Here is a 24,966-nt window from a genome sequence, read left to right as displayed (position 1 = left end):
GTTCCCCAAAGAGTGCTCATCGATGTTTCTCTCGTTAATCCGTCGACGAACCGGCGCCAATAATCGCGTTTTTTGGCTTTCATCAAACTCTTCATTCGCTTGTCTAACGTCGCGTACTGTCGAAAACTAGCGGGTAACCCGTCGTTCCGGAAGATCTTAAACGCGGCGGCCTTCTCTGCGTACACGTCTGAGCACTCTTTGTCCCACCAGGGATTGGGAGAACGTTTTTGTATGTTCGCGCCGGGTACTGGCTTAGTCTGAGCTTGATTCGCGCTGTCGAGAATCAAGCCAGCCAAAAAGCTGTACTCTTCCTCCGGAGGAAGTTCTTGAGTAGATTCGATGTTGTCGGATATCGCGGCAGCATAGCTCTTCCAATCGATATTTCGTGTGAGGTCATACGAAATATTGATTGTTTCCAATGGCCTTGAGCCGTTATTGATTGAAACTACGATCGGCAGATGGTCGCTACCGTGGGGATCAGGGATTACCTTCCACGCGCATTCTAACTTTGGCGAGGTCGAGCAAAGGGATAAATCTAATGCGCTTGGGCGCGCAGGTGGGGGAGGAATCCGTGTCATTTCACCCGTGTTTAGAATTGTCATGTTGGAGTTGTCGCAAATATTGTGAATTAAAGAGGAACGGTTGTCATCATAAAGGCAACCCCATTCCGCACCGTGAGAGTTAAAGTCGCCTAAAACTAGTCGCGGTGCAGGCAGGGATTCTATGATGTCATGTAGCCGGCGATGCCCAATCGCGGTGTTGGGGGGAATATATATGGAAGCTATGCAAAGATCTTTGCCTTTGGTTGTTACTTGACAAGCGACAACTTCAATACCTGTTATCGAGGGAAGGTTAATTCTGTAGAAGGAATAGCGCTTTTTGATCCCCAAAAGCACTCCTCCATAGGGGGTGTCTCGATCCAGGCGAATAATATTAAAGTCGTGGAAGTTGAGATCTATGTAGGAAGTTAACCAAGTTTCACATAATGCAAATGCATCGCAACTCAAATTATTTATTAAAATTTTGAAGGAATCGATTTTCGGGATGATACTTCTGCAATTCCACTGTAGAACAGTGATCAAATCCGTGACCTCGTTCGATGAGTTAGCCATCGAAGGATACAATCGCTGAAAGGAGGGGCCATTTAGCAGTCAACTGCTTCAAAAATGTTCTTACTGTAGGGAGAAAAGCTAACATAAGACTTTTAATTGGATCAGTTATATTGAAAGTTTTTATTATCCAGTCCACAATGTCCGAGAGTTTGATAATTCCAGTGCCGCGATTATTCTCGAACTGAAACAGAGGAACACTTGGGATTTTTGATGTTCCGGGAAGTGCTGGGAACTCCTTCTCTGAGTTTAATCCTCCGAGACCAGGAGCTAATTGCTTCGGTTTGGTTGCAACACTTCCAATAGATGTGACTTTCGGAGTCCCGTCAAGGGATACCTTCTGGCCTTTACAACGAACTTTAGGAGAGGAAATGTTCCTCCTCTTCCTATAACTTCTAGGCGCCCTAGTAGATGTTCCCTCTTGTGGGTGTCATCAGCCTCGCCCTCGTTAGGAGGCAAGTGAGCATAGATGTTTGTTGAGGTTGGTGGTGTAGCTTTCTTTAGCATTTCTGCGAAAGAACGTTCGGATCGTCCCGCAAGGGAACGTTTTAGTTTATCCCCGCGTAGTTTGTACGCGGGACATGCCGAGATATCATGCAGATTCTCTGCACAGTATGGACACTTCTCAGCATTCTTACTGCACGAATCATCTAGATGATTCTCCCCGCATTTTCCACAGCGGGCCTTATTGCTACAATGGGTGGCTGTGTGACCCAATTGTTTACACTTTGTGCAATTCATGACCCGCGGCACAAACAGACGCACAGGCAGACGAACCTTGTGCAAGAGGACGTAATTTGGCAAAGCGGTACCAGCGAAGGTCAACCGATAAGAGTTTGATTGGGGGTACGTTTTTGAACCATCCCCCGCAACTACTACTGAGGGCAAACGCTTGCACTCGAGTATTTTCACTGGCTGAAGTATGCGGTCTCTAAAACGGCCAACTCCGTACTGCAGCAGATCCTCGCATGTCAAACTGTCATCGGTGACAACGCCTTCAGACTGTACTTTTACAGCTGGAATATACACGTGATAGTCCTTCGTAAAGTGCTCGCAGCAAGCAATATCGTTTGCCTGCTTTGAGTTAGTCAGCACGACCCTCAGCCTGTCTGAGCGGACCTTTTTTATTTCGGTCACAGCCGAGAACCGTTCCGTCAGGTCTTTTGAAATCTGTAATAGATTCAGCGATTTTGTTTTGGGCCGAAAGAAGACCACAAAGGGACCGGTCGAGAGCTCTGGATATTGTTTGGGTCGGGGGAGAGCCTTAGGAGTCGACTCGATCTCCATTTGGCCATCCGGGGAGGAAGCCATCGACACCGTCAATGCACGGGGTCAGCACCCGCGCAGACGGGAAAAAGCCGTAAATGTATCAAAAAGGTAGATTTCACTTATCTGTATACTCGTTTCCCACGACGCACCAGTCCAGCTTAAATAGCTGGTTATTGTTCAATCCTCGCTTTACGAACAAAAGGTTGAGGAATGTGGCCTAACGGTTAACACACGCACAAAAGAATAAAAGTCCAAACCTCGAAGAGGCAGAGAATGGCAAAATAACCTTGAACGCGGATTACTGCACTGTTCTTTTTCCAACAGACCGAAAACAAAACACTTCTATCTCGATCGAGCGATGCGTAGAGACTGTGAACATCAGTTTGTTGATTCGCATCGAACACTTCGGACACAAAAGAGGTTAGAGATAGTAGATTCGTCGTCGTCCATTGGTTTGGCATGAATCCGTGTTGGTCTTTAGGAATATATTTCTTACATTGAAAAAACACTGACTCCACCACGACTAACTCAAAGAGCTTGGAAATGACATAGAGCGCTGAAATTCCTCGACAATTGTCTTATCACCTTTTTTGTGGACAGGAAAGATGAAAGCTGCTTCCAAAATTGAGGAAAAATCGCTGTTGTCAGAGACATTTTGAATAGTTGGCAGAGTGGTTCCACCAAACCAGATATACACTTTTTCAAAAACATAGCAGAGAACTATCCAGTAGAGTTATGAAGATTTTAAAACAAACTTTAAAAAAAGCTTTAAAAAAGAATCCAATATTTTCGGAAATACGGAGATTGCTTTAATGAAAATGTCTATTTTGTACGATAGGAAGAACTTCATAAAATATATAAAACTCGCAGGAATAATTGAAAATATCTTTAAAAAATATTTTTTGGGTCATCCAAATTTAACTAGTTGTAACTTCAAAAACGTTTAAAAAAGATACTTAGTGTGTTCAGCAAAAACATTCGCGAAAGCAATCTCAACAGCTTTCCCAAAGACGTCAGATAGTTTGCATTTGAAAAATATTAAAAAAAGGGCAAAAAAATTTTAGGAGGATTAATCACTAAAATTACAGTAGCGAATAACAGACCTTGCTATTTTTGGTGTCTCCCGAAAACATTACACTCAGGTTTTTTTTACGCGGGGGATACGAGCCGCGTAAATGAAAACCGCGTAAATGAAAACCGCGTAAATTTCAAAATCCGCGCAAATGAAGACCACTTAAATTTAAGAATCCGCGATAAAGGGAACCTCATTGATGGATACCGCGTAAATTTCAAAATCCGCGTAAATTTCAAAACCGCGTAAATCAAAACCGCGTAATTTCAAAATCCGCGTAAATGAAAACCGCGTAAATTTCAAAATCCGCGTAAATGAAAACCGCGTAAATTTCAAAATCCGCGTAAAAAAACCGCGTAAAAAATACCGCGCAAAAAAAACCGCGTAAAAGAAAACTTGAGTGTATTGACGTAAACTCAGCCGTTTCAATGTGAACGAAGAACCAATATTGCAAAAAAATAATGTTATCCATTTTGAAAATTCGAACCTTTTTACGGAACATACCCAACTTGTCTGGATGATAATTAAAAAGTTATATTAATTAATTGGCTTAAAGGGTCATCCAAAAATAACAATCAGTAATGTTGAAGATATTAAAGATGAAGACTTTGTGTCTTCAGAAAGATTGTTGGCAAGAACTTGCTCTATAACTTTGCTGAAAATATAATCCTAATATAAGGACTTGCGAGAAAATTTATAAATATATCTCACTTTTATTTTTAAAATTACAGCACCATATGAAAGAGTTAATACCGTCAACAAATTCCTCCGAAGACGTCATTGACCCAATTTAAAATTTTAACAACATGGAATGGACTTTAGTGTGAACAAATGTCCATGTTAACCCTTAAGAGCAATGTTGTTTTAAAGCAATATTGCCAAAAACGGATGCGCGATGGGGATAAATATGGTTGGCATAAGTACGTTAGGTATACATACGATTGGCATAAGTACGCTAGGGATACTGCAAGTTAAGCATAACGTATGATGAACATAATGTACGTTAGGCATAACGGACGATTGGCGTAATGGACGATAGACATAATTAACAAAAAATAATCGTATAGATTCTTGATTATAGAAATTTTAACTCTAGAATCATTTTTTCGGGTTAGAAAAATCTAAGCTATGCTACATCATTTCGTGTGACGTGGTCATGCCGAGGACAATGGACTGGGCAAACATCCAGAGTATTGTTGTAACAAAATGCTCAGCATCCTCCTCATTGCCTGCTATAAAGACAGAAGATGTGTTTAGAGAGTAAGATCTGAGGACCGCTTTTAAACGCGAGATAGTTCTGAGCAAGTCAACCTGCTGAAATGAGCCGTGTCGTGTTGGCCAAAATTACGGATCCGGTGAACGCCAGTTGAAATGTGCGCTGACAAAGTGAAAACTATCGTTGAAGGTCTCTTCCCGAAGTACGACACTACTGTATGGCCGGCAACATCGAACGTTGACTCATACGGTGGATATGCTGGTAACAATCGGGTCTCCAACAATGAGCTTCTTACAGTGGCTGAAAGCGATAAGAGCTCCCGGTCCGGATAGTATTCCCAACGTGGCACTGAAGACCGATTATAGCACTGAAGCGCTTCCGACATGTTCTGGATAATGCTACAAAAATCCTAGACGGAGGCTACTTTCCGGAAAGATCGAAGATCCAGAAGGTGATGTTGCTGCCAAACTAGGAAAGCCACTGGGAGATTCAGCATCGTATCGGCCTATATAGCTGCAGGATATTCCTCATACACCTCTAGAAAGGGTCATCCTCAACAGACTGGCGAACTACGCTGAAGATGAGAACGTATTATCACAGAGCCACTTCGGAGTGCGGGATATCGACGGTAGATCCCATCCGCAAAGCCATCGCAAGTGCGAAGAATTGAAGCAAAAGAGATGGGATAATCGCTACGGCGTCGTTACAACGACCGACGTTAAGAACGCGTTCAACAGCGCCAGTGGGGTGACTATCGCCGGGTTCCGGACTATCTGAGCAAGGTTCTGAAAAGTTGCTTCAAGAACCGAGTAGTGGTCTACGAAACAAACATGGGAGATATGTCGATTGGGTTCACGACGAGAGTACCTTGGGGCTTTATACTCGGTTCAACGCTCTGGAATATAATGTACAACCGAGTGCTAGCACTAGAACTGCCCAGGAAAGTTGAGGTTTTCGGCTTTGCAGATAAAGCTGTCCTAACGATATCTTGAGAAACTCTGGAGGAAGTGCAGATGTTAACGGTAGAGACGATAGGCATCGTTTAAACCTGGATGGCTGATGTCTAGTTGCAGCTGGCTTACCACATGACGGAAGTAGTGCTGGTCAGTAGCCGTAAAAACCGTAAAAACGTAAAAAATGCGATCAGTGTCGGTGGAAATACAATTCCATCCATGCTTGTGCTGAAGCACCTGAGTGTGTTTTGTATTATAAAATCCAACTGACAATTTGTCTAAATGAACTAAACTGAACATAATTAAACTAGTTACTTTATACGATGACAAAACTGAAACGAATTCGAAAATTTCAGCAAACTCGTTGAAGCGACGGCTTGTTGCTAAAATTAGACTGTTGGTTGCGTAGTTTTTTTTGTTAGAGGAAACTTTGCCACAGCGACCGCTATTCAGGTTATCTTATGTGTTGTTTGTTTGTCCACATCTGTCGTCCCAACCGGGTAGTACATTATTAATGTAGCTAAGGATCCGTTTGGGACAGGTATGCAATACCTCTTGATGCTTCATAAGATGGCAGAGAATATGCTCCAAGCTCTCAGGCTCGTAATTACAGAGTCGACAAATGTCATTTTGACTTTTGCCAATTTTTTCGGATGATACTTAGCAGGACAATGTCCCGTAAATAAATCTGTGATTATACGTAAATCTTTACGTTTTAGTTTTTTGGCTCTCATTGTATCTGGATGTATGAATTTCTTAGCTTGTCGAGAACCTTCTACGTTACGCCAGTCATTTAGTAGTTGGTCTCTTGCCCTAGCCGAAATTTCTAGTTTGATGGCACATGTAGATATACCTAGAAATTGGTTCTGGTCCAACAAACATGTTTGATGAACCAGTTCTGAATGGTAGCGTAGTAAATGCTGCGCATTTAAGAATGCAGCAGGGCTCGAGGGCAAAGGGTACGATAGGCGCGTAGAGGCTGATTTGCGCTAGTAGCTTCGGATCATCATATTCATCCAGCAGAATCTTTGACTCGAAGGTAGCATGCGCTGCGTGTCTCCGATGTGTTAAAGTATTAAGTCCTAAAAGACGACAACCGTTCTCGTACGGTGGTCGGTTTAACGCATCTTTCCACGTCAATCGACCTACCGCATATCGTACGAATTTATGCTGGACTGCTTAAACCCTATGGCTCCACGTAGCTTGATAAGTGATGGTCGATGTATGTGAGAAGGCTGCGAGGACAAGTACCGCATGGGCAAGAATCATGCCGGATATCGGGGGAACAAGATTCCGTATGAGTCGCCTCCTGGCGGGTGTCTCATCCTCCTGCTGAACTCAAACAGAACAAAGTTGACGAGCACGTTTCGCGTAATGGCTGTTCGTGTCGTGAGCGCGTACAGAACAAAATCGTTGGAGGCGGTATGCCTAATTGCTATAATGAACCCCATCTGCATCACCCTGGATGAAAATGCGGAATGCAACCAGCAGAGGAATACGAGGATGACAATGCGTTGGTTAAGTGGCAGCAAGAGTGGGACAACGCGAAGAAAGGAAGAGGAACCCACCGGCTCCTCCCAAATTTGTCGGCGTGGGTGCAATGAAAACATTAGGTGAACTTCCGTCTGACGTAGTTTTTGTTGGGGCACTGGTGCTACCAAAAGCACCTTCATCGGTTTGGACATACTTCGACACCCCTTTGCCCGGAATGTGTGGACGTGCAAGAGACACTGATACACGTAGTCTTCGAAGGCCCTAGGTGCGATGAAGTTCGAAGTTGAATGTACGGCGTGACAGTTGACAATATCACCGAAGAGATGGGCTACGACGAGCATACATGGGATGCTATTGACAGAGTAGTGACGAGAATACTCCTCAAGCTGCAAAGAAAATCGTAAAAGGATTAACACAGTAGCGCCACCGGCTAGAAAGCCGCCGTAAAACAATAAATCGGGTTCGAAAGAAATTTCGTCGAGATCAACTACAGGTGACCAGTTGAGTAGTACGCGACTTAGCACCGGATTTGAGTTGCCGTAGCAGCAGGGAACCGGACGCCAGACTTATCTCGGCACCCTACTGGATGGATTGTGGATGAGATTGGAAAATCGATTTCGGGAGACCTTCCACCGCCGGAAAACTCTCCGTCGGTGCAATTTTAGTTCATCGCCGGAGACTAGATGAGTGGCGTGTCACGAAGTAGTGGTTGCGGATTGTCGGGGCACCAGCATAACGGAGGTCACTCTTCACCCAAAACCATCTAACTAACCACGGGACTTTATAGGTTTGCCCGTGGAAGAGGGATAGCCTGAATAACAACGGGCTACGTACTGCAAGGACGAACGCGCTGTAGTAATGCCTCGGCAAATATAGTTTCCGGCCCCAAGCGGCGCAGAGAGATGCCGTCTCTAAGCGCAGAGATTGTCGTACAAGTGTAAAGAAGAAAGAACGTTGAATCAGTTCGTGTCGACTCAAGTAGTTCGTGTCGACACACTGGTTTGGGTCGTAGAGGCGTAGCGAACGCCACGCCCCACTTGGAATCGCCGAACTGACCACTACACTCTACCGGCTCGTATGTTGGCTAGATCCACCGACGAGGACTATAGCGAGTAGTTCGCATCGAACATCCAGCAGAGAACCGGAAGCTACGCTCCACCCGAAATCACTGGATAGACCTTGGTACCTATCGGCTGGCCCGTTAAGTAGGCTAGATCCACTGTCGAGGACCAGATCGAGTAGATCCCGACGAAGCGGGAAGCTAATCGACTCATGAAAATGAGCACCGATGTCAGGAGAAATCCACCGCCAGGTAATACACAGTCGGGTAGATTCACCGCCGGGGACTATCCGAGGATACCGCGACAAAGCTGGAAGCTACTTAGATCACGGAAAGGTCATCGGTACCAAGAGAAATTCCCTCGCCAGGTGAACTCTCAGTCGGAGTAGGGTAGTTTCACCGCCGGAAAATATCCAAGAAGAGCTAAATGGAAACCGGAGCCAAACCATTATTTACCGCTGGGGAATATCCGAATGAAGTTCGGGACTAAATTGCCAAGTACGCAGAGGATGTAAACGGCGTAATACATGAATTAAATGAAGAGTCGGGAGCTAAATGGCTCAAAGATCGATCCATTTCATGGATCAAGTGAGGCTCAGATATAGCTGCGCAAAACTCGTTAGTAAAAGAAAGAGGTGCGACGAAAGCACAGCAACCTTTGAGGGGCACGAAGTACTATGTTGATTTAGTTCCGTGAGGGAAAGGAGCAGAAAAAGAGTAAGAAGAGGTTTTGGTGGTTGGGCACGAAATTGAGTCCACACAGCGCCAACACACTACAGGCCAGGCTTTTGAAACTTATTAACCCAAGGCTATTAACAGCGTGGAGGTAACTCAGACGATCACGATAACGAGAATAAAAACTAAGAAAATCGGAACTGATCCTGAAATCATAAACAAAAGTCACACTAGTCTGGCAGAAAAATCTAACACGAAGTTTCGTGAATAAAATGTTACGACAAAGTTAATATAAATTACGAATTTCTTGCCTACAGCCCTGAAATCATGAACATAAACCATGTTAATCCACCAGAAAAACCCGATTGTAAACTCATGAACGAAATATCACAGTAACATGATTAGAAATTACAAAAATCGCCTGAAATCATGAACATCGTTTAAATTGATATACTACAAACCAGTGTATCCCCAAAGTATGAACAAGAATCATAACAAAAACTAAACATGTCCAGCGAACAACCACAGTAACCCAACCAAACATTGCAATGTATCGCCATGAACATTTTGGCACGAACTAGTTTTTTGAAAACACACTTCCTGAATGCGGATTTATTAACCATAATATCAGGAACTTGGTCGCGATTTTTTGTAAATCGTTCAGTTCACGAAATCGTGATTTTTTGTTCATAAATTTATGAACGGATTTTTTCCGTGTAAACGCCTTTTGACTGATTGGTTGTACTCAGTACGCAGATGCATTCCCATACCATCGATTATAATTAAATTTTTCTCAAATCATATCAAAACTAGCTTGATCATTATTGAAAGTATTCGTGCTTAAATATTAAATTTCTTACAATGCAAGAAACAAATACCGTGCACATGCACTTTACCGACTATGCCTGTTCAATGTTGAAACCACTTACTATAGCAGTGGATATCGTGTATTTCAAATAAAGCAACACGGCACTCAACAATCAACGCATGGAATGTTGACTGTAATGCAGAATGACAACGCGAACTTGATATGCTGTGTTGTTTATCTGGAAGTGAATACATTCTAATCATATTCCAAGTAATCATAGATGGACCGGGATGGAAGTGTGGTTTACGACCTCAGACGAAGAAATTCCGATGCTGTCCATTCGCGGTGATGAATTGCTAGAAACACTGCAAAGTGTAAAATTAGTTACGAATACATACATTTTAATTAGCTATTCTTGGCGTGGATGGACATATATCCACATGACTCTTCGTCATGTTTTTATTATAATTTCCCCATAAATATGTACTAGCTTGCTGCAAGTATAATATGTTCCGACTGTAAGCCGTAACAGAGGGCAACTGGCATTTCTGACACTAGACCGTAACGGGTACTTGACACGAAACTTAGCTGAAGTTAGTGATCATTCTATTTCAGTGAACGTTTAACATGACCGACGTTGGCATTGACACAGCCGTTCAGAGTGAAACTACATAATGAAGAAATTGAGGCCCTGCCTCTTCCAGCTCGCAGGCTGCTATTGCCCGATCGAAAGGTGGCCCAAGTTCGTGATAGACATTGTGGTGCAATTACGCGGTACATATAGGAGTCTGGGCTGAGTAGTTGTTGCGAGAGTTGGCAAAAAGAACAAAACAAGAACAGCAAACTTTCAAGCGGGCCAGCCAACATACTCGGAACATATTTGGTACATTTTCGTTCACCTCGAACTCGTATTGACTGAGGAATTTCGATATTCCGCTGAAGCCGGACGAACGCGAGAGTGAATTAAGCTCCCACCAAGAAAGAGGCTGAATCTGATGCTGATGGGGTACGGAAGTGAGAGAGAGATAGAGAAAACACATATATAACATTAAATCTCGCCCGACATGGAAATCGTGACAGGAAAATTGTTTCTTCGAGTTTGTTACAATTATTCAAACAAGTTGGATCGGGGGCTTCTTTCACTTATTATACTCCCAAGCGAGTGGCTACCATTGCATTGAATTGTTCAGTACCTACTGCCATCAGGGACTACCGCAAACGGGAGTATTCTCAAGCATGTGGAATGGAATTTAGATTGGCTGGTTAGTTGGCTTAATTTTACACATATTTCAGGATTCTTTACGTTGGGATGTGCGCTGTTATCTAACTGCGGCGAATGGATCAATTTTCTTGGATAGACTGAGAACTTAAAAGAGAACGGAAATTTTGAAATGAAGTGTTGGTATGATCTAGGGCCTTTCCAGTCTCACTAACTTCGGCAGCAGTTTTTCAGTTATGCATACGTAGCCTTGGTTCAGTACATGAGGAATTTAAAGTGAGTTCAATTAGTTGAACTGTTTTTCTTTTCATAGCTATGATAAGAAAACCAATCTGTCGCATTAATGAGATAAAACCAAGCGCACTGATTTGGAAATGACTGGTCCCTGCCAAGCGCGGTAAGACTTCACAGCTATTGCGCTATCGTTGCCACTTCCATTCGTACCTGATCCTGCATATATACGTGGTGATATATTAAAAAGGCCATTTTTGATAGTGAAACTTGTTCCCTTATCGCACCTGTCAGATCGCAGGAGATTTATTCACGCAATGTAGAGAACAACACACCATCTACAAAGAAATGCATCAACTACCACTGAGTGTGTACTGACTGAGTTGAACCTCAAGACGAAACTTTCTTCAGCAGTAGCCAGATGAGGCCCGGAACGCAAACAACAACTTGCTGCTTGAGTGACAATTTTATGAGTGAAGCTGCTCAGGTGGGCAAATTTTTCACTCTCCATCTGTTCAGTGAAACTAGATTTGTTTGACCGATAATGAAGCAAGATGGTACGAGCTTAAAACATGGCTTGGAGGCATTTGTAGTGCGAAATCTTTGAGTACAATCTGGGATGTCGCACGCGTGTGCTGCCATGAGAGTTAAATTTGTATCTTTTTCATGTAGCCCAGATAACGACTCCAGCTGCAATTTGATAGGTGTTCGTCATATGCCATGTTTACAAATGATGAACTGAATATTTGCTTAGTTTTGTTTGACCACAGATAAGCAAATGAAAGTATTGTTTTATCAAGTCGCTGGCCTGGACATCAATCGAATTACACTTATGTGTAGTTGCTGAAAAACCTGTTTTAATCCACCTAGTGGTGCAATTGTGCCTTTTCATTTCTCCAAACTATGATTCCATGGTTGGTTATGTTCAATATAATTGTGGAAATGTCTGTGTATTTGACCGAGACAAATTAAATTCGGAAACTGATGCGACCCGGTTGAAGATCCTTTGGAGGCCAGCACTGGCTCCGTGCAAGCTATAATTAGTGCGTCGAAATGGCAATCGGAGCGTAAAGTTATTACGCGTTGTTCCAAGACGGCAATCCAGATGACCTCACAAAGTATCAGCTACGAACTGAGTCCTTGCTGTATTCCTTCGAACAAGTAGGGGTTCCAAACTAATCAGCTGACACCGGCTTTCGTAACTTGACAGACGGGATCTCTCCACGGCAACATACGAAGCGCAAAACGTAAAAAGCTTCGTTGCACGGACTCGATTCTCTTAACACCGTTGTTATAGTTTGGGCTCCAAGTTTCGCAGCAGTACTCCAGGATTGATCGCGACAAAGAGCAGTACAGAGATTTGAGACCATAAATATCCGTAAATTTTTTGGATATCCCGAAGATGCATCCCACCATTCGGGATTCTTTACTAACTGAAGACGTGCTGTTAAATATAAATTGAGAATCTAGTATCACTCCTAGATCCTTCACCTGACTCACGCGTTCAATTTCAGTATCCAGTAGACGGTAGTTCAAACAAACCGTACGAACGATATCATCGAGCACTTCTTTGAATTTCCACACATACGGTTCGTGTTACATCAGTCAGAAAAGGTTTGAAACTGTAGTTGGAGTAATCTACAATCTTCAGTAGAGCGGATGAGAAGAAAAATCTTGAGATCGTCTGTGAAGGACAGGCGTGGAGTTTTCAAAACTAGATGGACGTCATTGGAGTAAAGCAGAAACGTCAGCGGTCCCAAGTGACTTCCCTGGGGTACTCCTGACGTAGAAGAAAATATGGGTGCCTGACAATCTCCAATGACAGCCACTATTTCTCGATCTGTATGGTAGAATTGAAGCAACTGCAACAAACTACCGTTAATTCCAAATCTCTCCATTTTACCGACTGTTATGTCATGGTTCGCTTTGTCAAAACGGCAGATGGGTCTGTGTAGATAACATCAGTTTGAGCGCGACGTTCCATACTCTCAGGCAAAGCAGGTTACTTGCTGTCGAACGCCCAACCTTGAAGCCATGTCGATCGTCGCTTAGGTACTGCTTGCTGTTCCATAATCACCAGCTTGAACAACTTTGAGACAGCATTGAAGTAGTCCCACGGTAATTATTGACGTCTCGGTTATTACCCTTTTTATGAACTAGAAACATATTCGCGGACTTGACTTCCAGCAGGATGGAAAAATGGCACTGGCAATAGATACTCGCAAGATGCGAAGAAGCCAGCGGGATTGAAAGATGATTTCAGCCGAGAACAAGCTCTGGTAATCATCGTTTCATTGACAATCGATAGCGCTTAGAGTTTGGAACGCGACCGGAACTTGACTAACAGCGAGTTCAATTTGATCAACTGTTAAAGCCTCAGCAAAGAACACATTCGCGAATTTCTCCGAAAAAAGTCTTCACATATCTTGGCATGTGGTAGCTGTGCGGCCGTTGAAAGTCATAGATGACGGCAGTCCGGATTCCCTGCTCTGTTCATTCACATATTTCCAGAAACGTTTAGGGTGCGACTTGAGATTGCACTGAATGTTTTGCTGGTATCGAAAAAAATAATCTTGACTAGCCCGTTTATAAGCATGGTTGAGACTGACGTAATTGTTTCTAAGTGGGATTGTGCGATACTTAGTAAACCTCCGCAAAGCAGCTCTCTTAATGGACTTCAGTCGTCGCATCGTGATCGTTTGCCAAAGAGGGCCGGTTTGTTGATGATGAACTTTCTTTTGGACGTGCCTGTCAATAACATAACCCAAAACTTTGGAAAATGTTTGAACTGCGGTGTCAATATCTTTGGGATCCAGCCAATCGAGAGTGGATAAGAGATCTGCGATACTGCGATGATCAGCTTTGTGGAAATCGTATAAGACGAAGACCGAAGGAACATTGTAATCGTGCACCAGAGTGCGATCGATCGTGGCGATCAATAGTGGGTGATATGCTACTGGTTTCACTAGAGGAGTGGGAGCCATCACTACTGATGTTGTAGAAACCTGATCGCTGACAAAACAAAGATCAAGGTGGCTGTTGTTCTCGTTGGCAGTAGGATTAATTTGCGGAAACATGGTTGAGCTGTAACTGTCAAGAAGCCTCGCCGCCCCTGAGTGAAGAACGGTGTGAGCGGAATCCGGGTAAAAGAACCCATTGCGGGAAGATGCGAAATGATGGGGAGATTGAAGATTAGTACGATGATCTCATCAATCGATTTAGCTTCTTTGAGGATAGTAAAAACTGAGCTGCAGTGTGCGTCAACAAATTCGATGTCACGGACTCGGTTGGATGGGAGTACAACTTACGATCACCAAGCTCGATTATCGTCCAGACCTGTTCGAAAGTGTAACGAGTATAAATGTGAACCGTGTAAAGTTTCATCGGAATCTACGATAGTCGGTCACGATTTTTGGATGGATCTCCGTGGAATTCCTCAACAGCCACGGTGATAACAAGTTGATCAAAACGTGCAAACTCAAATAAGTCTCAAAAATTCGATATCTGTCTAATTTTTCGAGATTGCATCACAACTCAACGTTAAATCACAGAAGTGGCCCCGTATTACCAAGAGTGGAACGAGTAAAGTGATTTTGACGCATAACCAAATATATAACGCGGTTTCCACACACACACACATCCTAAAAGGATACCGCACTTAAAGCGCACGTAAACAAAAACGAACACAATGGACCAAAACTCGAAATGTATTCCTATCGAAGTTCTCAAGACAGAAATTATTCAAAACTGATTCACAGTCTCTTGCACATTAGTGGGAGGTCTCGATGTATCAAATCTTATCATATGTATTCAATAGGTGCAAATTTTTAAGTCATTGGATCTGGTGAAGAAGTTAAAAGTATGCACAGCTCATTTTCGATCTGACATGCTCAAAGAGCTAACTCAATCCACAGCTAGTTGTGCAATTATTTATGAATGATACTAATAACTACATATTTAGGATACATCAGAATTCAGTTCCGTATTATACTAGCACGTCGGACATACCTTGTTATCATGATACTTCGCATATCCACTAATAACTCGAAACCAAAACAACACAAAAATCATTTGACGGTCGGAGTAGGCAATGTTGTTAGAACTTCGGTCGAAATTAATTTATTTGCCTTGGTTACAATAATCAAATTTTACGGTTTTAACCCTTTAAGTATTATGATGGTGCAGGTATATTGGAAATAACTATGTGACCGCATTAACAAACCTGTAACTCGGGAATTGAAAGTCAGATCGGGATGAAATATAATGGAAGCCAATTGTACCACTGCATCAATCATTTCAAATTTACAAGATGGTGAAAATCGGTCAAGAATTTTCTGAGGAATAGGTGTGAAATAAATTCTGAACGTTGGTAAGTTCTCTGGGGCATCAAGACCGTCCTAGGTGGCCAATTCGATCAAAGCGACTACGGCGCTGCAAATCCAAGTAATTTAACACCCATTTCAATAAGTTTTGCATCATCTAGATATCATGGTGGTACCAGTTTATAAGGGGATTTACTGTGTGGTCGCACTTCTCAACCGGAACCGGATGATGGATCAGAATTTAATTCAATAGCAGCCTCTGTCTTTCATTTGGGACTAAGTTTGAGAAAATCGATTTAGTCATCGTTCTGGATTTTGCCAACTGCACACGAAAGTTAGATTCAATTAACCCATTTCGCGTGATCAACATATTATTTACTGGATATGAAAATCATTATAAAACATTTTATCGACAGCTAAGCCAGATCAAATAAAATACTAGCTATCAAAAATAAAAATGCGTTAGATATTCGAATTCTATTTTTATTTTCAATTATTTTTCTATCTGAGGAATATTTAACAGAAATAAATGCTGTTAAAAATCCGGGCGGCGCTATTTCACAGTGATACTGAAGTCTTCTGCATAAGCTGATAATTCCTTTTCAAATAAGAAGTCGTTTTATTGTAGAGAGCGAAAATATTGATTTAATTAACTATACTAATATCCATCCGCATTCACATAATTTACGACTATTTAAACGTTATCATCTCGAGCGTAACGATCAAACGAAACGATTTGGGGGTAAACGCTATAAACGTGGCTCGATTTACTTGTCGCGCCGCGGTAATAAAACACATGCCACCAAGCTCCCAAAACTGGAAGCAGATTTCAAAGGAATACGTCCAAAACAAAATACTGAAAACTGATCATCTTATTCTTATCTCTGTTGAAAAAATGACAAAAGACATTCCGTGCAAGCGATGAGCACAAGACTACCAATCGTTCGATGTGTTGTGGATCGGTGAATTGTGAATGAAAGATAGCTATGCATAGTAGGTACTAATTGGGTAGATAGGGTTTTATTTCAATCACCCTAATAACGATGCATTCGATATTTCCATAGATCTTGAAACATCACTTTACAGACAAACATTAATTTACGAAGAATCAGGCCACAGACTAACAGACATAACATTCTCTTTTTTCATCGTTCACTTGAAACTTGAAATTTGCTGTTTGGGATTAACACCAATCACAGCGTTGCGATCGCTTAGTGGAAAAAAATTTAGTGATTCATTTTCCGTACATTTACTGGAGTACTGTCTAATACATTCTGAAATACAAGCGAAATCATTCAGGAGCATCAAGTGGAAACGTAAATGTAGATCTTTTCGCGACTACCAGAAGGATAATCAGAGAAGGTCATGTAGTTGAACACTGCCTTCACTGTATATAGCACGTAAGCTGGTATCATTGAAATGTTAGAAATAAGAATAACTCATAACTATTAGTCTGTGGCAATTCCAATTACGTAAAATAACAGAAACTCCCAATGAAAGAAAATAACTCCCATTAGCCAAAAATATAAACGAATCACCACTAAGATTTTTCGTTAAAAAGCACAATTTTAATCGTTTCCACCGACAATCTATCAGCATGTTATTCAATACAGCAACCCGAAAACATGAATACGAATCTTCGACAACCCCGAGGAAAAGAAGACATGGTTATCAACTACCAATTGCTCCCACGAACGATACGATTGAGGTTAGATTCGAAACGTTTTTTTATTTTCAATTTTTTTATAACTCTCGTAATTTAGTAATCTGAGCATTGGAAATCGATATCCTCAACTTGGAATGGTCGTTCAGTCGAAATGCCAACCGGTCGACAACCCATTGCCGACTGGTGGTAGGGTCAAGCATTTTAATACGGGTCGAGGCGTAAAACATCTTCGAAAAAAAGCAACCCGCGACACAGACACTACTGGCTGGCGTTGGCCGTAAATCAATGCTAAAATCACTCAGCTTACCGTTTTACGATGCGGCTAATGATGCTATTAATGGATTGTAAATCTAGCCTTTATATTTGGCGTTTCGGCATTTCACTGATTCCGACGGAGATAGCTCTGCGGTGTCATCTGTGGAGTAGAATAAATGCATATCTTTAGTTTATGTCGGATGTTTTCAGACTCTATTATAATCGGAAAATTACAAGCAATAGAAAAATGTTGCGACTCGGTAAGTTCAAAGGAATTCTTTTTTGCGACAATCAACTATTTCTAAAGTACATAATCTTGAAAATATTCAAATTTTCATTGCGTTTAAAAACTGTAGATCTGTATCTAAAGTTTTAGTTATTGATAGAATATACTCTTCACGCAGCCCTTTATGTCCATGCTGTTTAAGAACAAGTGTAACATGCAAATTCCGGTCATAATTAGTCGAAATGCTAATGATCAATACTATTAAGTTTTATTTGAGTACAGTAATTAAAATATATTATCAGTCGAAATGAAGTTATTATCCTGAGGACAGACGTCCATCTCTAGTGTTTAAGTTGTGTAAAAATCAACGATTCATTTAAATGTAGTTAATGTCATCAGGTGTTTTGTTGGAATCAGGAATCAGAATAAATTGACTCGATTGTCATATAGACTATTTATTTTACTGAGAACTTTACAGAAGTTCTACGAACTTTAGCGGAGTTTTTCAGTTACAAGGCTAGAAGAACTTCCGTGAACTTTATGAAAGTTTAGCAGGCGTTAGAAAAGTTCTGCAAGCGATTGGATAGCTTCCACAAACTTTATGGAACTCTTTTGACCATCTTCCCTAATGTTTCCTGAGCTTCCCTTAAATTGACGAAACATTCCTACAGTTCTCTGAACTTTCGTAAACTTTGTAAAATTTCCCTGAAGTTCGTAGAACTTTCTTAAATTTTTAACAAATTTCTTACAAAAACACAGAAGAATGAAGTGCTTCCCTCAAGTTCGTAGATATTGTGTAGAAACTGCTTGAATATTCAGATTTTTCATGTGGCACAAAGTCTCCAAAGCTTGTAGAATTTTCCTGAGCTACTTATCTTATGTTTGTAGCATTTCCCTTACATTTAGAAAAATTTCTCGCAAATTGTAACACTTCCTCATAGTTCTAAGGAATTCTCCAAACACCGCATATATTTCTTGAAATTTGCAGACCTTCAACAAAATTCGCTGTGCTGCCCTAAAAATAGCCAAACTTTCTTGAATACTTATACAAATTTTCTAGAGTTCGCATGTAATTCGCAAAACTTTCCTAAAGGGTATCTTGATTAATTAATATGTCTGGAAATTCGTTGACAATCTTGCACAATTTCACTGAAGCCCGTGAATACATCTGAAGTTTTTATAATATTCACGATACATCTTTGTAAAGCAAAACTTTTCCAAGTAATTCGTGAGAGTGGCTCCAATCACATTTTTAAAACGAAAATAATTCACTATTTCGGCCAGTGGCATCAGTTTCCGGAATTGGTAAAAAATAGTCCACAGATCGGCGAATTTATGAACATAACTGGCGCGTGGCAGGAAAATGCGCCGTATTGTGGAATCACCAGAATGAATTGACTTCTTTAATCACGGAACTCCGAATTAATGCGTTTTATTGTGACATAAATCAGTAACATTCACAAAGCACCTACTTTGACTATGTTTATGTTGCGAAACAGCAAGGAACGGAGGGAAAAGACCGGCATCAGGTATCTGCTACGCCGTCATGTTTTTCAAACCAAGATCTAAAACGTCGTTTTAAGGTCGATCCACAATCGACAGAATCAATTCCATACGACACGACTTTGCGATGTTCGAAATCGTTTTATTATTGATGAATCATGATGAAAATTACTTATCAGTCATCAACATGCCGAAAACAACACTTTTCTTCAATTTATTGCCCAATATTTTAGCTCGATTACAAACATCTAATGATCGCGTCACGCCGTATCGTTTCTACCTAGTGCGGATCGAGCCTGCAGCAAAACGAGCGGAACAATCCGAACTGTCAGTAGGGCCCATAATTTGTGTGCCCGCAGAGATGTTGACTTACGTCAGTTCAATACAAATGGTATTGGGGTGTCATATACGTGACCGGCATGCATTTTAAGTAGGAATGCAGCAAAGCGGCGATTTCAGTATAATGCACGTTAGCCACTCGGCCAGTTTGCCGCTATCATTGTGTTCGAGCCTTAGGCTTCAGTACTGTGCTTCATGCACCCCTGTATATAGACCGGGCCGTCTCAAGACTACGGATCCCTGGGCACTCTTGAGCTAGTAGGAAAATAAAGAAAAGATTCCCAGTATTAGGGAACCATTTCTACTCAATGCCACCCTGATACTCTCCACAATTTCTGGAATACTTTATGTAGTTTTGATATGTTCAGTTACATTGATTCTATTTGTGTTTTTCCTTGTATGATAGCTTCTTCATATTCCTGATATGATGAAACTAAACGGAGTCGATTTCCGACTTTGGGAAAAGCCACATTTTTTCTTTCAATAAATATTCCACTTCAGATGGTCGAAATTGGGAACCTTTGAAATCAATCGGTATCATTTCTTTTAGCCGGAATAGAAATAACGGTTCTTTGAAATATTGTCTCTTTTTGCACGAATTGTTGGCTCACCAGTAGATTTTGTTATATATTCCGACAGACGTTTTGTGCATTTGTTATTTGTGACCAGTTCGGGGAGGCGTAGAAAGCGAAATGGTAATAATAACAGTATCGTTATCCTATAAATTGGAATTTCAAATACAACCATCAACATGCTCACTATTCGATATAAGAAGTGTTCAATACCTTAGTTTTCGCGTAAAGTTTGTTTAAAATTGCTTTCAAAACGATACAAATAATTACTCTAATCTATCAATACGATCGGTATAATTCGTTTCAATGGCAGGAATGTAAAAGTTTTAAAATATGACGCGACGCCTAATATGCCTTAGAATTCGTCATTTGTCCAAATACTGAGGTTTTCAATTTAGCAAAAAGCAACTGCTTGTGTGAGGCAGCATACAAAAATATTTAAGCTTCCCAATGTCCGAGTTCCTTCAAATATACTTAAACACATGCATATTTTCCGTGACTCACTTAATAAAATCTAAAAAAAGAGCTAAAAAGAAGTGGAGTGCCTAACTGGGAAGAGTGTGTATCTCAATAACAACAATCACTCATCAATAGTGATATGTCATAGTAGATAGTACACTTAGATTAAGGAAGGGGCATACCACAATAGATCTAAATACTGGTCGCAGTGGTTCGTCTCCAACAAAAAAATAAAAACTAGACTAAAGCTATATTAAACACTTTCAAAAGTGCATTTTCAGACCCTTTTTGGGATTTCATAAATGTTTGTCTTCATGAAGGCTGAAAATTTTTTAGATAGGGCAGATACACTACAAAACAGCATTATAGGTTTTGTGTCAGTCTAAGACTGACCAGGCAGAATCAAACATACCAAGCTGGATAAGGTAGAAAAACGGCAAAACATCGATGCAGTGTATGTTGATTTTTCGAAAGCTTTCGATCGTATACCTCATAAGCTAGCTGTGGAAAACTAAGGCGCAATGGATTTTCAGAGTGACTGACAAATTGGATCTCATCGTACCTTTCAAATCGCATTGCTTCTGTGCGACTTGGAACTACACTCTCAGATCCATTCCATATTACATCGGGCGTTCCTCAAGGAAGTCATCTTGTACCTCTTCTTTTTATACTCTTCGTGAACGACCTCTGCAGTACATTGTTGTCGTCTAAAGTCATGTATGCAGATTCATTGAACATGTCACGTGTTATAACAACTATGGTGGACTGTTGCGCATTGCAAATGGACTTCGAAAGGGTTATGGATTGGTGTGACAGAAACGGCATGAGTGTGAACATTTATAAATGCAGCATAATCAATTTCGCACGAGTACGATCGCCCATTGTTTTCGAATACCTGATGTATTCTGCTCCTATACAACGAGTCGTATCAGTCAAGGATCTAGGTATCACTCTCGACTGTAAACTACGGTTCACCGCACATTTTTCTTCTGTCATAACTAAATCCTATGCTGTACTTGGACTCATCAAACACAACACTCGTGATTTCAATTATGTTTACTGCCTAAAATCTCTATACATCACACTGGTACGCAGTATTCTGGAATATGGAGTTACCGTTTGGGCTCCGTATCACATCGTCCACATTAATCGTCTTGAACGGGTACAGAATAATTTCATCAGGTTTACCCTTCGTCGGTTGCCCTGACAAAATCGATTACTGCTACCTCCATACGAAGATCGCTGCACTCTTATCAATTTCCCTACGCTGTAAAATAGGCAAATTTATTTTTTCGATTTGCTTACAGACAACATAGATTTCCCTGCAATATTAGCAAAGCTTGATTTCAACGTTCCGGGAAGGTCTTTCCGGAGAAATGATTTTTTCCGGCGCTCAACTTATCGCACGCTATATGGCCAGAATAATCCACTGAATGTTTGGCACCAGCTTTTCAACGACGTTTATCATCTCTTTGATTTTAGTATAAGCGAAGAATCATTCAAATTAAAAATAGTTTATGGTTAGATTATAGTTATTTAGTCTGAGCTATGTAATATTTTTAATCGAAGACAATCTAACGGGTGTTCAATAAAAAATGAGAGAATTTTTTCAGTCATATAGTTTCAACAAATTCAGTATTCTTTTTATTAAAAAAATAATGTTCATTCTTCAAAAATATGTCAATGAATATGGGAGAAGGGGCCCTGGTCATCCGTACGACGCAAATTAGTCGCGATGTTCTTACAAGAGCGCTGGACGGCACTGGTCCTGGTGGCCAACTGCTTCGTATCCTTGGCTCGCCAATTATTTGTGTACACTAGTGCACTGAGGGAGCCGAAAAAATCCTCAATGGGACGGCACTGGGGCAAGCTGGTCGGGTTCCTTTTTTTCGGCACGTACGGTATCTTTTTCTGCTCAAGATACTCCAGCGTCTTCTTGGCGTAATGGGAAGACGCCTTGTCCGGCCAGAAGACGTACTTCTCATCCGCGTGATGCTCCTTTAAGAATAGAAGAAACATCTTCTCAAGACACTCCTCCTGGTACACTTGTTGACTGATAACTAGATGAAATCACTCTGTCCGATATAGCGATGTACAGCATAACTTATTTTGTTCAAATTTATGCTTAAGCTTATTTTTTTCTTCGGAGGTGTAACCAACTTGTCACTGGAATAGTAGCTGTCATTTTTTTGGAATGTGTGTCATCGAGAACGGAAAGTAACTTTCGTCGTCCAGCACGAACAACATCCCGTGGTAGTTCTTCGTCATCCACCGGCACTGCGATTTCACGATCACTATCTGCTCGTCCGTGTACTTGAGAGATCGAGTCTTCTTCCAACAGATGATGTCTTCCATCTTGAGGGTTCGGTGAATATCGCTTTCGTCTTGAAAGTGATCTATCGCAAACTTTTTTCCACGATGACGTTTTAAATTAAATGTGTTTCGTAAAACCGTATAATACGCTCGCGGAGTGCTTGCTGTATCGACGCCATCTTCGATTGAACTGACAGCACCCGAGCGAAAAGAAACATTCCACCCATTTCTAGGGAGTGCAGAGAGCAATTCTCTTGGAGAGAACAAAAAGCTCTTCTTGTCTTCGAGAAATTTGTAGGTCCTATCATTAACTATATCTTCTAAAGATGCAAACTTTGTAGGTCGTTTATGTTTCGAGATAGAGCATGTTTTGGTTAAAAATTTCACTTACAGATTATGTTTACAAAAATGCGCCATATTTCAAAATTTGTAGGACATACAAAGTTAGTATCTTTAGAAAATATACTGATAGTTACCTGACATACAACTTTGTCGTAGACACCATCTTTCTATCTTGTTCCATTAAAAAGTTGTTAATAGCGCCGCCCTATTTACTGAATTCCGAACTAATATGCAATGATCAAATAAAGCGCTAGATACCAAGCAACAACTTTGCCACAGACACCCCAACTCTAAAACTAAAGATAAGGAAAGGACGTGTGAATTGTGGATTAGCCCCTTTTGGACGCTAGGTACCCCCGGGGTTACCACCCCCCCCCCCCCACACTCAAACTTCGAAAATGCTCGTGAATTAAAAGGTAGTTCTTGTAATTATCTTATTTTTTCTAGACAACATGGATCAATTAACTACTAATGAAATCGTGTATTTTTACAATTAAAAGAATGCTAATTTTGAAAGGTGTAAGTTTTTTCCCATATTCTGTAAAAAATGCAAAATATGGGTTACTCCTTTTGGACGCCAGCCGTTCAAGTATCGAATCTTCGTAAGACCTCAAGAAGTCACGTTTGGGCGCTTCCATGTGGAATTGCTCATTCACAGACTCATATGTGACGAAGAAATTAATATTTTTTTAAACAAGGTTTTCTGGTTGGTTGGCGAAGGTTCGGTGCCTTCCAAACTTTGTATACGCGGTGTACCAAACTGGTTCAACAGTCATGCAGTGCCTCGTTTCCTGCCTTTCCGACGCCTTTTAAACATCAAACCTCGATCACATGGGATACGGTGCAATGTGCAATTCCGAGCTTTTACAGATATATTGGTACCCCACGTTAAAAGGTCATGACAAATATTTTCAGAAATTTAGTATATTGAATGATTTTATGTTCATCCTAAGCACATACCCCCCACAATCTCTGGGCCCTTGGCCCTGGCTCAATGTGCCCATGTGTAAAGACGGTACTGTATCTAGAACCATGAATCCGTGAAGAATATATTTTGTATGCGAATGTAGAACATATCTATGAGTAAAGCCATGTCAAGTGATCCTCGAATTTTTCGCAAAATCACCGATTTTCATGAGATATATTTTATTGTATAGGGATTATGGTGAATAGCTTTTGGTATAAATATTTCGTTAAAACTCCTTTTTTTCTTTATGTTATTAACCCTTAAAATTTATTGCATGATAAAATTGTAAATTTCATATCTTAAAAACTACTGAAGATAATTGAATGAATTTTTGTACACTTCTAGAATGATATTTATACTATCTCATAAAAATATTTTTACTGTATAATTGTCTGAATAACGGTACTTTGCATCTATTTAAAAATTTCAATTGTGTTTTTTCTTGTGTTCTTCACGCTAAAAAACTTCAAAAATCACATCAAATTACGCGTCAATCTTTCACCTTCAATAATCTGTATTGATAATTTATCATTTTTGTTCCTATCGAGAGTTATGGATGATTTTGTAACAATGCGCTCTTTGAACGCACGGCTCACTTTGATGCAACCCGCGAGAACTTACATATTGGCAACGCCGCACGTATCAACGGCAGAATGCGCATCGCTTTAGAAGTGTGCATCGCATGACTAAATGAAACCACATCTCTAGATTGGTGCAGAAGAACAAACTTTTCTATACGGATTATCAAAGGTGAATGTTTTCCGGATATTTCGAGATACTTTTATATTTTTTCACAACAAATACTTTTTTATTACAATTTAATGTTATTAGAAATTAAACTGTATTGTAAATAACCGAAACTTAACTTATGTAATACGCTTATGTCATTGCCATCT

The 24,966-nt window shown here is 40.8% G+C and overlaps 1 protein-coding gene across 1 annotated transcript in view; it reads right to left on the bottom strand.

Annotated features, from left to right (window-relative positions):
* LOC131682486 (myosin-I heavy chain) overlaps positions 1 to 24,966 on the bottom strand; it is a 285,951-nt gene that overhangs the window by 177,520 nt on the left and 83,465 nt on the right. Inside the window, exon 3 of the mRNA XM_058963986.1 lies at positions 17,402 to 17,509. The gene's annotated coding sequence lies outside the window, so the exon portion shown is untranslated. The remainder of the gene's footprint in view (positions 1 to 17,401; positions 17,510 to 24,966) is intronic.

The sequence above is a fragment of the Topomyia yanbarensis genome, chromosome 2 (assembly GCF_030247195.1).
Source record: "Topomyia yanbarensis strain Yona2022 chromosome 2, ASM3024719v1, whole genome shotgun sequence".
Taxonomy (NCBI): Eukaryota; Metazoa; Arthropoda; class Insecta; order Diptera; family Culicidae; genus Topomyia; species Topomyia yanbarensis.
This window is presented reverse-complemented; position numbering and strand designations above follow the sequence as displayed.